General features: G+C 35.4%; 1 long non-coding RNA gene across 1 annotated transcript; it reads left to right on the forward strand.

Annotated features, from left to right (window-relative positions):
* The first annotated feature begins 576 nt into the window (after positions 1–576).
* LOC128084242 (uncharacterized) lies at positions 577–9272 on the forward strand. Its single transcript, XR_008208405.1, has 8 exons — positions 577–694; positions 4479–4642; positions 4754–4855; positions 5296–5362; positions 5711–5818; positions 5910–6074; positions 8694–8771; positions 9093–9272. It is a non-coding gene; the product is annotated as an uncharacterized LOC128084242 (long non-coding RNA).
* Positions 9273–12691: the final 3419 nt, after the last annotated feature.

Below are 12691 nucleotides of genomic sequence, written 5' to 3' on the forward strand. Positions count from 1 at the left end.
GGTCTGAGCAGCCATTCATGCAATTTGACCTCCTGCATGTTTAATGGCCAGAAGGCTATTAAATTACTCTCTTTGTACGTTTGCACTACGGTCGATAAATTGTCATTTTCAATATTAAGTATCTCAAGTTCATTTTCTAAACTCAATACTTAACTCTGAGTAGTACACCAAAATAATGTGATTTTCCAAAAATGCTGTATTTGACCCACATCCTGTGAAGGAAAAACAATATCAGTAGCCAAAGCATACTGCGTATCTTTGTTCTATACTATAAATTAAAGATAGGATCACATTAGAAAATACCACTTTATTTCTACAAAGTTCCAGTTACCATTAGCTATGAAACAGCCCCTTGTTTCTTGCTCCTTACAAAAGCTATTACTCTTTTTTTGCTGTCAATACAGCTAGCATAGAGACAAAACCACACACTTAATTGGCAAAATGTTTTTCATCTGGCATATATTTTATTGTTGTTCTAATAACTGAAGAACTGCAGTATAATAATAATCTAAAAACTAATTATGGGAACTGCTGAATCATGGCCTGAACCTCTGATTGATTACCTGAAGGGAGCAATTCACCTGTGCTGCTGGAAGGCCTGGCTTCTAGACCCATTTAAGAGCTGACTACCAATGGGAAAGGATCTTTTCTGGAGATCTCTCCTCTGGAGTTTTGCACCAAGCCCGCGATGCTTGTAAGCACTCTATCTATTCTCTTTTTGTTATTATAAACTGCTTTGCCAAAATCTCTTGTTTATTTCATAATTATAACATCTTTGTATTCATCAACTTTATGCTTGCTGATTTAGTGTGGCAGTTGATGATTTGGTGTTGTCTGACTTGAAGATACTTGCTAGTGAAAACAATGGAACTCTTCTTGAAGTATTGTCTATTCATGGAAACATCAGATATTTTTTTTCCTTTGATGATAATAGAATATGAAGATGTGGCACTGAGGGTCATGGTGTAGTGGGCATGGAGGTAATGGGTTGATGGTTGCTCTAGATCTTAGAAGTCTTTTCCTACCTTCATAATTCTATGAATTAATTTTGCAATATAATGTGTAGTCTTCAGTAGTCTGAAGAATATACGTGTGGAGAGAGTCTAGAGGAGGGCTGTGAAGATGATCTAGCAGCTGGAGCACCTGTCCTATGAATGAATGGCTGAAGGAACTGGAATTGTTCAGCCTGGAGAAGGCTGCAGGGAGACCTCGTTGTGGCCTTCCAATATTTAAGGGGAGTTTATAAACATGAGGGAAATTGACTTTTCACATGAGTAGATAGTGATAGGACAAAAAGGAATGGTTTTAAACTAAAAGAAGGGAGATCTAGATTAGATGTTAGTGGGATGTTTTTTACTGAGAGAGTGGTGAGGTGCTGCAAGAGGCTGAGCAGAGAGGTTGTGGGTGTCCCATCTCTGGAAGTTGGATGGGACCTGGGCAATCTAATCTAGTACTTGATCTAGTGGCTAGCAAGCCTGCCTGTGGCAAGGGGGCTGGAACTTGATGATCCTTGAGGTCCCTTCTGACTCAAGCCACTCTGTGTTTATGGTGTGCAAAACTGTATATGAAAGTGTGGCTGAAAACTGTGTGGGCTTCAGTGGTTGTTTCTCTTTGCGTATAAGCAATTTCCTTCTATTTTGTTTTTTTGTTGTTGTTCTATTTTTTCTTACTTTTACTGCATTTTGGAAGTCGCTTTTTTGCCAGAGGATTGACTTATGTACTTGGTTTTGTTTGTGGAGTGCTTATTTTTAATGCTAACAGTTCTGAGTAGACTAGTTTTGTGACATTGTCAGCTTTACAAATAATCCTGCATAAAAACTTGCATTCAGCCCTGATCTCTGAAATGGTACAAAAAATTGTCAGTAGAAATGAGGCTTCTTATGGATTTAACTTAAATCCATTTTATTATGAAACCAGTATTATTTTCCTTCCCCCTTTCTTGTTTCTAGTATGGATTTTAAAAATGTTGCTGTTTTGCTAGCAAACAAACTGTGCTTTTTCATGCGCACTTGTAGCTGAGAACTCAATTTTTGCTATTATAGCTCCGATCATTATTGATGAAGTTAAAATAAATAATGGGGATGAAGTGAAAGCACATCAAATTTGCAAGCACTTAAATTTTTCTACTCCAAAAAAATGTTTTGGATTCTGAAAGCATGAAATATTCCCATGCTGAAATTATTCAGAGGAAGGAAACAGACTCACTGTAGATTGTTTTCCTGGTAGTCTTAGCAGACTATGATGAAGAAGAATCAAATGACAATTCTTTATTCTAACTGAATATAGTTAGTCCAGACAAGGAATCTTCCACAGCTAAATGGATTACCTTACCTCTGGATTTATGAACTTAGACTTTTTCTCACTGTTTCACAGTGTTGAGCTACAGTGTAACTGCTGTAAGACTTATTGTGAGACTAACAACACTGAATATTGATGTTGTTCAGAGTAAGAACTGAACATCTGGTCTTCCAAAAGGGATCAGACTGTGTCCTATTGTTAGGAATTTCACAAAACAATTTGTTCCTTGAACGTCAGGTAACTTTCTGCATTAAAAGTTCTTGGAGATTCAGTGAGAATTATGTGCATAAGTCACTTATTCTGTTTTGACAAAAATGAGAAGAGAAATAACAACAAAATATCTGCTTTATGAGAGAAAGAAGATGAATTTAACTATGTGTGTATGTTCTGGCTGTTTTTCAGATCTTCTGATTAAAATAAGTGATACAGTATTAGCGGGTTGTCAGAGCTATCCATAATAAACTTTCTTGCTGCAACAGTCTGTTATCTTGATTAAACTGTAGTTCGTTATTACGTTTTCATATGTTATTCATATGCTATTTCAAGGTAAGTTTGGATGTGGCCGTGGGCAACCTGATCTAGCTGGGGATATCCCTGTTCACTGCAGGGGAGTTGGACTAGATGGCCTTCAGAGATCCCTTCCAACTCTAAGGGTTTTGTGACTCTAACCTATTTTAATAAACAGATGTCTTTATAAGTTCGTCTATTATTGAATATTATATATTCAATAATAATTGTATATTATATATATATAATATATATGCATTCTAAATGCTGGAGGAGAAAAATCCACTCAAACTTCAGGCATAACGTTATGTTAAATAAAACAATCTTTTTAAAAATAAGTACATAAAGGTGCTAATGCTTCAAATACAAAGTCTATGAATACTTATGCTTTCATGATGGAAACATTTATTTCTTGGAAAAGTGTGCATATTTTTAACGCTTTGTGACCGCTGAGTCTTATCCCCAAGCCAAATGTAAACATAAGCACACACACAAGAACAGCTTTTAAGAAAAGTCTTTCTCTTGCAGAGTCACAGAATCGTGAGAGTTGGAAGGGACCTCTAGGGATCACCTAGTCCAACCCTCTGCTAAAGCTGGTTCTCTATAGTAGATTGCAAAGGAAAGCATCCAGACAGGTCTTGAATATCTCCAGAGAAGGAGATTAAATTACATTAATTGCAGTGTAGTGGGCTGTAAGTCCTGTTCCTTTAAATTACTTTGTAGAAAGGCACATGAGCATTGGGCCATTGAGATTTTTGTTTCTGCTAATATCTGAAGACTTTATATGCAGGGAAACAGAATAAATTGCTAAAATATATGCAAAAAATGTACATTAAACTCTAAAAATTACAGTTTATTGGACTGGGACTTGCTTTGATTTTATTAGAAGTGTCTCTCCGGCACTAATTTCCAGAAAACTTTCTGGCATTAAAATCATTGCTCCTATAAAATGCTGATGTTTGACAGGTCTTCTCCTACTCCAGTTGTCAGTCCACTAGTTAACCCCCGTAGTTTATGGGGTTAAAACCTAGACAACAATTATAAAAAATATTATTAAATTTGGTTGGTAATTATAATTCTTAATTGGATTCAAGTAACTCCCAGTACCTTACTTTCCCATTGGTACACTCTTCAGGATATTTATTTTATGGCTGTGAAAAATTGCGGCTGAATTGCGAAATTGCGTTTATACATACATACAACAAACAAAACCAAAACAGCAGCAAAAACATGCAGAATGTTTCTTGCTTATTAAGGACTTGGTCATCATTGTTTTAGTCAAAAAACACAAAGTAGGAATTTATGATCCTGCACACCACCCCTGGGATCAAGCTGTTAACCACTCCCTAGGGTTCTAAAGGTACTTAACCTATAGTCTGTGTTTAAAAACTTGCTTTGTGAATTGAGGCCACTTGAAATCCAGAATACTTCCTAATAGACTTACTTGTTCTGCTGTTCTAAGAGCTATGGTCCAGGCAGTGTTAAAAATGTTCAGCAGTTGGAAAATGATGAGTTTTTAAAGATCTCATACTAGTTTTCTGAAGTATATTTCTTCCTTGTCAGTTTACAGTTTCACACTTCCCATGGTCTTTGCAGGTGATGTTGCTGTGGACAAATATAGGAAAAGCTGTTTACGCTTGGTGTTTTGAGTAATTCTTTTGTTCTGAGCACAGATGAAGACATACAAGATGAAAGAAAATTCAGTAACTGCAGAATATATCTCTTAATTCTTCCCGGAACTGCAGTACCTGATTCTGGAAAGGCCATAACTTCTTTCTTACATCTAACAACTTTATTGAAGAGCTGTGGGTGCCTTGTTGACTTGCTTTTACTGAAGGTAGTGGATAAAGAATTTATTTATTTAATTTTATCATAATTTTTTTAAATTGAGACTTACTGTCAAATTTTCCTTACTTTCCACATTTTTATGTAGATCTTTTTTTCTCAGGTCTGAGCAATTCTGCTGCATCAGATTTCAGGAGATCTTCACTGGCCTGAACAAAGTGCCACCAGCATTTTTACTTCTAGATTTCCAGAGAGCTTGACATAGGTAAGCTTTCTCCATACGGACTGATATACATATGATTTCCAAGAAATCTGCTTGAAAAATTTGATGTTTTTGTTGAGTAATGTTAACTTTCCTTCTTTAAGGTATTTGTTTTTGTTTTTTTTCATCGTGTCATCATATGGTGACGTGATATTGTCTTGAAACATCTTATGATACCATACTTCAAATTATTTTGTCATTTTTGGGAAATGCTCCTGGGAAATCTCTCTTAAAAACATATCTAAGGAAAAAGTCCAGAACCTTAAAGCATCCCAAATAAGCTTCAGCTGCTTTACATATCTGTCATAGATTTAATTGCAAAAACTGACCTGATTTCCATGTATCCTTTTTTTGCAGAGCTAGCATTTACATTTTTTAAATGAATTTAAAAACTGTTAGGAAATGCAACATGTGCCTTTACACCTCATTCTTATTATTAAGAGGTAAACTGCTTTACTACCTGTGGATGTGAATTCATAGAAGAAACTGATGAGGACAAGAGAACCTGCAGTATGTGATTGAATTTCAATTGAATATTTTGGCTGCAGTTCCTTTGTCACTTTATAACAAGTATATTTGCGAACTACATCTGCTTTAGGGTTTAGTTTGTAAATTATTTTAAAATTCTTTTCATTTTATTTCTTTATTTTTTTTCTCCAAAAAGCCAACCCATTGGAAAATACAATTATTTTGCATAGGATCTGATATACAAGTTTCTAACAACAGAAAAATCTTCCTTTTTTTTGAAAAGTAAGATGTAAGTTGATAAGATAGTACTTCATTTGTTTCAAGTATTTCATTAGTTTGTCATAGAAAGGACTAACATAAAACAGAAGAAAACTAATTATTTTGTTGTAGTTCCTTGCAAGATCCCTGGAGCTGCTTCATGTGAAATATCATCCAGTCTCTCCTGAGACTATTCATGTCAACTGCAGCAGTCTTTCTGATAGGTGTGCACATTAACAGGTAAGGAGTAAAGCCCTTAGAAATCTGATTGCTGTAGAAAAACCTGTTGTTTTATTAACTCACATGACATATCCTATGATATATATTTCAGCAGGAAAGAGAAAAGATGTGGAATCCCAAATATGGATGAATTTGTTTTTCTGCTGCTGCTGATGGTGGGACTGCAATACTGAAGGACTTGTTTATGAAAATGCTATTGCAAATGTGAGAATCAGAACATGCCTGCCTACCTAACAGAACTACGTAAGAAACTTGGGTAATTATCAGTGTTGAAGGAAATTATCTCCTAAAATAAACATGCATGGACAAATGGTTTAAGAATTAAAAGAAAATCAGAATATTGCATTATAATGTGAAATTGTTTGTCTAAACTCATGTTTAGAAACTGAGCAAAAAAGTAGTGTACAAATTAGTACTATTAGTTCATTACGGACAAAAGTTTTCTATTTATACTGAACAGCAAATAATGTTTACTATCACTAATAAGATGGGAATTGATCTTGACAAATTAAAGAGCTAAAAATGCTTAGAATTTATCTTAATTATAGCAAATAGCTGTGGAGTTGTTTTTGATTTTGTGGGTTTCCACACTTTTCTATTATTTTAAACTAGTTTTGATGCTAAAGTAAATAGTTGACATAAAAGTTTATTCCAGTATTTTGGTGCAGTTTTCATACAAGGTAAGAGCAGGTCGCTGTAGACCATCACAAGTGCTGTTTCATTTCATCATGACAATGAAATGTATGCATAGTCTCAACAGAGCTTTTCTGTCAATTCGATGAGATTGTTGTGATATTTGCAAGCCCCTGTAGTGAATAAGGAATTGATATTCATGACAGCTTGGAGTTACTATAGTCTGCATTTGGTCATTCTTTCTAATTCACATAATACTTTGGACACTGTGCACTAGGTATCTAAAACTTCCTTCAAATTATCAATAGGACTAGTAAGACAATCTGTACAGCTCTGTGAAACTGATCCTGGTTTTATATTTGTTTCTTTAGTTGCTTATTATGTAAACATCAAGAAAGGGTGAAAATGAACGTGCTGTTTAGCGGAAGGCTTTTTACATTTTGAAATCACCACCCTTCCTAAGGAGAAAACTTTTTTCTTTTGTTTTAATAAATGTGTGTATGGAACACTTGAAAACTTAGGTCTCCATCTGGATGAAAATAGTGTTGGTTTGAAATATTTTATGTGCTTTTTTTCCGAGGCTTAGCAGCCCTGTCTGTAGAAGCTGGGACAGACAGTGCTGATAAGCTGCATTGTTATAGAAACCAGACTGTCCCTGCGTCATCCACTGACCTGCTCATTGAACTGAGAGCAGTTAGTTGTATGACACTGGCTACAGGCAGCATGCTATTTTTAACGATCTTTGTAAGCTATGGGAGACCTATATCTTTGATTTCTGTCTGGAGTTCTTCCAGCCCAGTTTCAAGAGAGAGTTCTTATTATTAACTCTGAGGGGAGAAGTATTTCATGTTTATGTTTTCGTTCAAGAGCATTACCGTTAAGAATTATAGAAAATAAGTGAATTATTGTTATTCTTTGTCTGCGTTATGGATTATTTCAGTGCAATATGAGCTCACAGACCTATAACAGGATAAAGTCATAATAAAGGATCCATTCTATCTCTTACTGAAATGAGTGGAAACATTTTCTGATTTCACACGGAGTTTGATTTGCATAACAAAAGTCTTACTGAGAAATGCTTTGTTGATCAAATGAAATCTAGTAGTTGTTATATTTTGTTGCAAAGTCTGGATAGTGATACAGTTATAGAAGTTCTCTGTTTAGGTGCATGCACTATATTTCAGATTGTCAAGTCATCACTATTTTTATTAAGACTAAGAAACATAAATTGTATAACAGTTAAAGTCTTGCTTAACAGCTACAGGGAGTTTATTCTGATTTTTGTTCTTCATTCTATAGTAGTACTGTTCTGTGTTAGAATGCAGTGTTTCTCCCATAGATATTTAAGACTTTTCTTGAGTAGAATCTGAAGAGAGGCTCTGCCTCGGATAGTTGTACCTAAAGGAACATACACACATTTCAACTTTTTCATTCTTCTGCAAGCATCCTGAAGTGACAACTGCCTAATAATTGGAAAATAGAAATCATATTAGATAATGTGTTTGTCTTGATTCAAGTGTCATAAAAAAAAATTTGTCCTATGTCATGTGTAAGAATGCGTGAACTACCTTTGATATACTTTCTGAGGGAGTCTCTGCCTGGCAATAAATAGATAAATCTCTGCTTTAATGCTATTTCTCCCCTTGGGTGTCTTTCAAAACCTTTTAACCAGAAGAGACTTTGCTGGAGTAATCCATCAGTGCTAGTAAGACCTTGCTAAAAATGTGGAAGCCAGTAGAACAAGATAACTGGCTCTGAAAGAAGTTAAAAGAATGTTAACCTTGAGTAAAGCCACAACTGTTTTCCATCGGGATGCTTCTCTAGGTTGAACGAGTTTAATTAGGGAAGCTGAGCAAAATTTGGAACTGTTCCGAGTTTCCAAGCAGCTGGGATTCAGTTTGGATCAGCATAAAAGCATGTGTTTTTGTTTCAGCAGATGAAAATGGGAGAGAAGAAGGGGGTGTGAGGGGAAGGGAAGGAGGGGAGATTCCCCCTTCAGCTATTATCTTCAAAGGAAACAGTTATTAATGCTACTACAAAAAATGTTTTATTTCTCTTCAACTGATGTGAAGATTAGGAAATTCACTGCCTCATATTTGTTTTCCTGGTTTTCTACAGCTACTAGAACTTTTTCTTTTTCAGATTTAGAATCAGAAAATGAACTGTCATAGGATTAAACAATTATTTAAAAATAGTAAAAATGATAAAAATAAACTAATTTGATACTCAACTGTCATTTTAGGGAAGACAAAGATGAGTTTTCTGAGTGGTGCTGAATATATCAGTTATATCCCTGGGATTTAGCCATAAAAAAATGAAGGTAAAAATTTGAAATTGAGAAATACTTTTTTGCATATTCTCATTTATTTTTATTTTTCTATATACCATCTCTTTTTATTCTGATTTCCTTCATATACTAACAGTTGTGCTCTGGGTATTTATGTGTAGCATGGTATGTGTTCATATTCTTACTACTTTGTATTATGTAAGAATAATTTTCTAGTATGTTTTATAATAACATAACTGAACAACGAAAGACACTGATAGGTCTTCCAAGGCAGGCAACTTGTAACTAACCTTTAATTACTTAAATGCTAAATACTATAGCATAACTCTGGAATTTGTCTATTTTTTTTTCTAGAGAGGTACAGAACTATTACACCTCACAACTCAGTGCTGGGCTGTAGACACCAGGCCAGGTGGTACATTCAGCTACGTTACTGCAGCAACGTACAAGCGGATTAATTTTCAGCCAAGAAAAAGAACCGTTTTTCCATTCTTTGAATATTTGAACTGTTCCTAATCTTTTCACAGAAATAAAATGAAGGTAACCAGCTGTCCTACTAGTACAGTCACTTGCTTGGCACAGCAGGAATGTCCTATTCAATTTGTCATCTTATTCCTGCATGTATATATCATAATAAAGAATTGGTTCATAAACCACATGGAAAAAGGGAGTAAAAGTTTGCATGTACTACATCAGGAAACTGCATTAATCGCAGGTGAGATGCTTTTTTTAACCCTTGCCTAGAAAGAACATTGTTTCAACTGTGAGTACTGGCTGACTCAAGAGCTGCAGGTGGCACAGGTAGAAGAATAGGCAGTTCATGGCCCTTAGTACCTTGCAGGGTAGGGGATAGGTGCTGTTGTTCAAACTGAAGTGTTTCTGAGAATTTCTTGACACAGAAAAGTTGGCCTACAGATTCTTAAATTTCATCTTTAATAACACATTCGGCATTCAAGCAACTCTTCTATCATATCGTATGATATTCCATCATATCATGAGCATTCAGACAACTCTTCTGTCATACTCTGGGACATGTTTTGGTAGTAAATCCAGACCAGTCTGTGCTTTGGTGAAGAAAGCTTGCATAAACAGAAGTGGTAACTGGAGATGTTGCTTCAGCCTTGGCTGTGTGGAACATTTGGGAAAATGACTCGAAAACTAAGCCATCTTTCCCTTGGATGAATTACTCCTGCTTCAGCTGATTTTGTAATCTAAGTCTCAAGATTATAGCCACTATGGCAAATCATTAAATCATAGAATTGTTTGAATCGGAAGGAATCTTTAACTGTCGTTTAGTCCAACTTTCCTGTAAAGGGCAGGAAAGCTCAAACATTTTGACTGTCTACAAGGATGGATCTTGCAGTACATTTCTGGGCAACTTGTTCCAGTACATTTCTGGGCAACTTGTTCCAGTTATTGTAATAACCTTTTCCCTTATATTCAATCTAAAAATCTCCAGTCTATTGCTTAAAACCATTTCCCTTGTCTTATCACAACAAACTCTGAGAAACTGTATATCCCATGTTTTGACCACAACACACAGCTTGATGTCATCTGCAGAGTTGCTGAGAGCTCATTTTTGAACACTGACAATATAGTTGATGAAGATATTAAGGAGCACTGGTGCCAGTGCTGACCCCCTGTGGGATGTCACCTGTTACTGATCTCTATCTAGACACTGAACCATTGACCACCAGTCTCTGAGTATGATCTTGCCACCAGTTCCTTGATCATCAAACAGTCTATCAAATCTGTATCTTTTCCATTTGGAGAGAAGGATGTTTGGGGGAGACCCAACAAGGAGACCCTTGGAAAAGGCCTTAATGAAGTCCCAGTTGATGACATCACTCGCTTGTTGCTTGTCCATTGATGCAGTTGTGCCATCATAGAAGGCCCCTACTTTGGTCAGGCAAGACTTGCTCTTGATGAAGCCATGCTGGTTATCCTGTATTACTGCTCCTCTTTTTATGTCTTAGCGTAGCTCTTAGGAAGATCTGTTCCATGATCTTCCCTGCCACAGAGGTAAGGTAGTTCCTGGGTTGTCCTTTCTCCCATTCATAAAAATGGGCATAAGCTTGTCTCTTGTCTAGTCACCAGGTACAGCAGTTGACTGCCTTGACTTCCATCCCCACTGGAATTAATTTGGGGGAACTTCTGCCAGTGATTGCTTTGTTTCCTGTTAGGATCAAAACAGATCAAAGCAAATGCTAATAAGAATTAGTGACTGTTCAGATGAATAAAAACTTTGAGATGTCATGATATATCATTGCAATTTAATTTTTATAAAATGCTGGTTTTACATATGTAATGAAATGTGGTTATTCCCATGAAAGACATATTATTTTTTTTCAATTTACTGTTGTAATTAATAGACTTGAAACTGCAATTTGTCAAAATGCTAGCAAGTGAAAAATCTTCACTGTCTAACAGGTGGAATTCGTCAGAAAAGCTTAACTGTTTTTCACTAAAATAAATAAATAACCTGTCAACACTTCAAAAATGGTCAAATATTTTCACAGTCTACTCTGCCTCCTTCCTCTGAATATATATATATATATTTTTTTTTAAAGAATCATCCTTCGTGTTTAAAGGAAAAAGATGCTGCTTAAAAATGACATTCTAACTTCATCTTCGATGCTCTTTCGTAATTACTTGGAAATGCAAATTAAACTTTAGGGAACTAAGAGTATATTTGTACTATATATAACAGGCCAAAATGAAATGGCTTGTGAACCAAAATAATTGTCTGTACTAGTGTAGCACTTCAAACAGATCCATAAACTTTGCTGAGAAAGTACTGAACATTTTGCAGTGGTAGCCAACATCAGATCATGTGTATATGAATTACAATCCCTCTCTTCTCCTGGGCTTGATTTTTGGACTGGGATTATATTGTGGATTTGCTACTGCATGTTCCGGTAGTAGTTGTTTCAGTAACTCTTATTGTCAGGTGATACTGTTGTTGAGGTGATCTTAGGAAGAATTATTGAAGTTTTTAGATTGATTAGTCTTCATATTAGCTTTTCTGTCGCTATTATTGTGCCCCTCAATATACAAATGCTTGAGGTAGATATCAACTGTCATTGAAAATAATGATTTAAATTGGATTTTGAAAGATATTTAGCTACCTTCACAGGTTCAAATGATTCCAAACAACTGCATGAAAAATATCCAGGACAAGAATCATTTATTTATTCTATCCCCTGAGGAAAGGAAAAGTAAATCAGTTTTGATTTTAGTCTGTGTGTGACTGCAGATATGTGCTTACGTTCCCCTTCTTATTTCTTTATTTTAAGGTTGCGTGCTTTTCATTTTTGCTTGTTTCTTTCACACTGAATGAAGCATATAGACCAACTTACCCTGTAAATCTGGATAATTAGATTATACTTTTTAAAAACCTTAGGAGTAGGAAGAAGTGATTTCTTTTCTCATATGAATTAAAAAGATGCCATTCTATTGAACCTGAGGTGGGACAATTAGTTACCAGTGAGAACTAAGCTGCTGGGGAATGAATACCTTTTGGGATAAAAGTAGAGTAAACAGCTTTAAGCTTCCTTATAATTGTTGATGCCTGTAATTCTGAACATGTTAATTGAAGTTTCTCTTTTGTTCCACATAAAAGAATGTTTTGTGCATTTGTTCAAAATGAAATGCTGTTTTGTTTGAGAGAATGCGCTTTTATGGTTGAACTTTAAGGTTTTGTTTTAAACACGTTTGGTCATATCCAGAGTTGGTGTAAAATCAGCACTGAAGTTAATAGGAATTAAACAACAGAAAATAGTTTAGCCCATATACCTTTATCACCCCATTCAATTTACAAGAGGGTCAACTTTTAATAACATCCAGAGGAACACAGTGCCATGTTTAGTTATTGTATAAATGATTGTCTTTTCATCTGTGAGGCAGTGGATCTTTAGCTACTAATTAAACAGTCTGGAAAACAAGGATGAAAG

Source organism: Tympanuchus pallidicinctus, unplaced genomic scaffold, assembly GCF_026119805.1.
Source record: "Tympanuchus pallidicinctus isolate F22 unplaced genomic scaffold, pur_lepc_1.0 scaffold26, whole genome shotgun sequence".
NCBI lineage: Eukaryota > Metazoa > Chordata > Aves > Galliformes > Phasianidae > Tympanuchus > Tympanuchus pallidicinctus.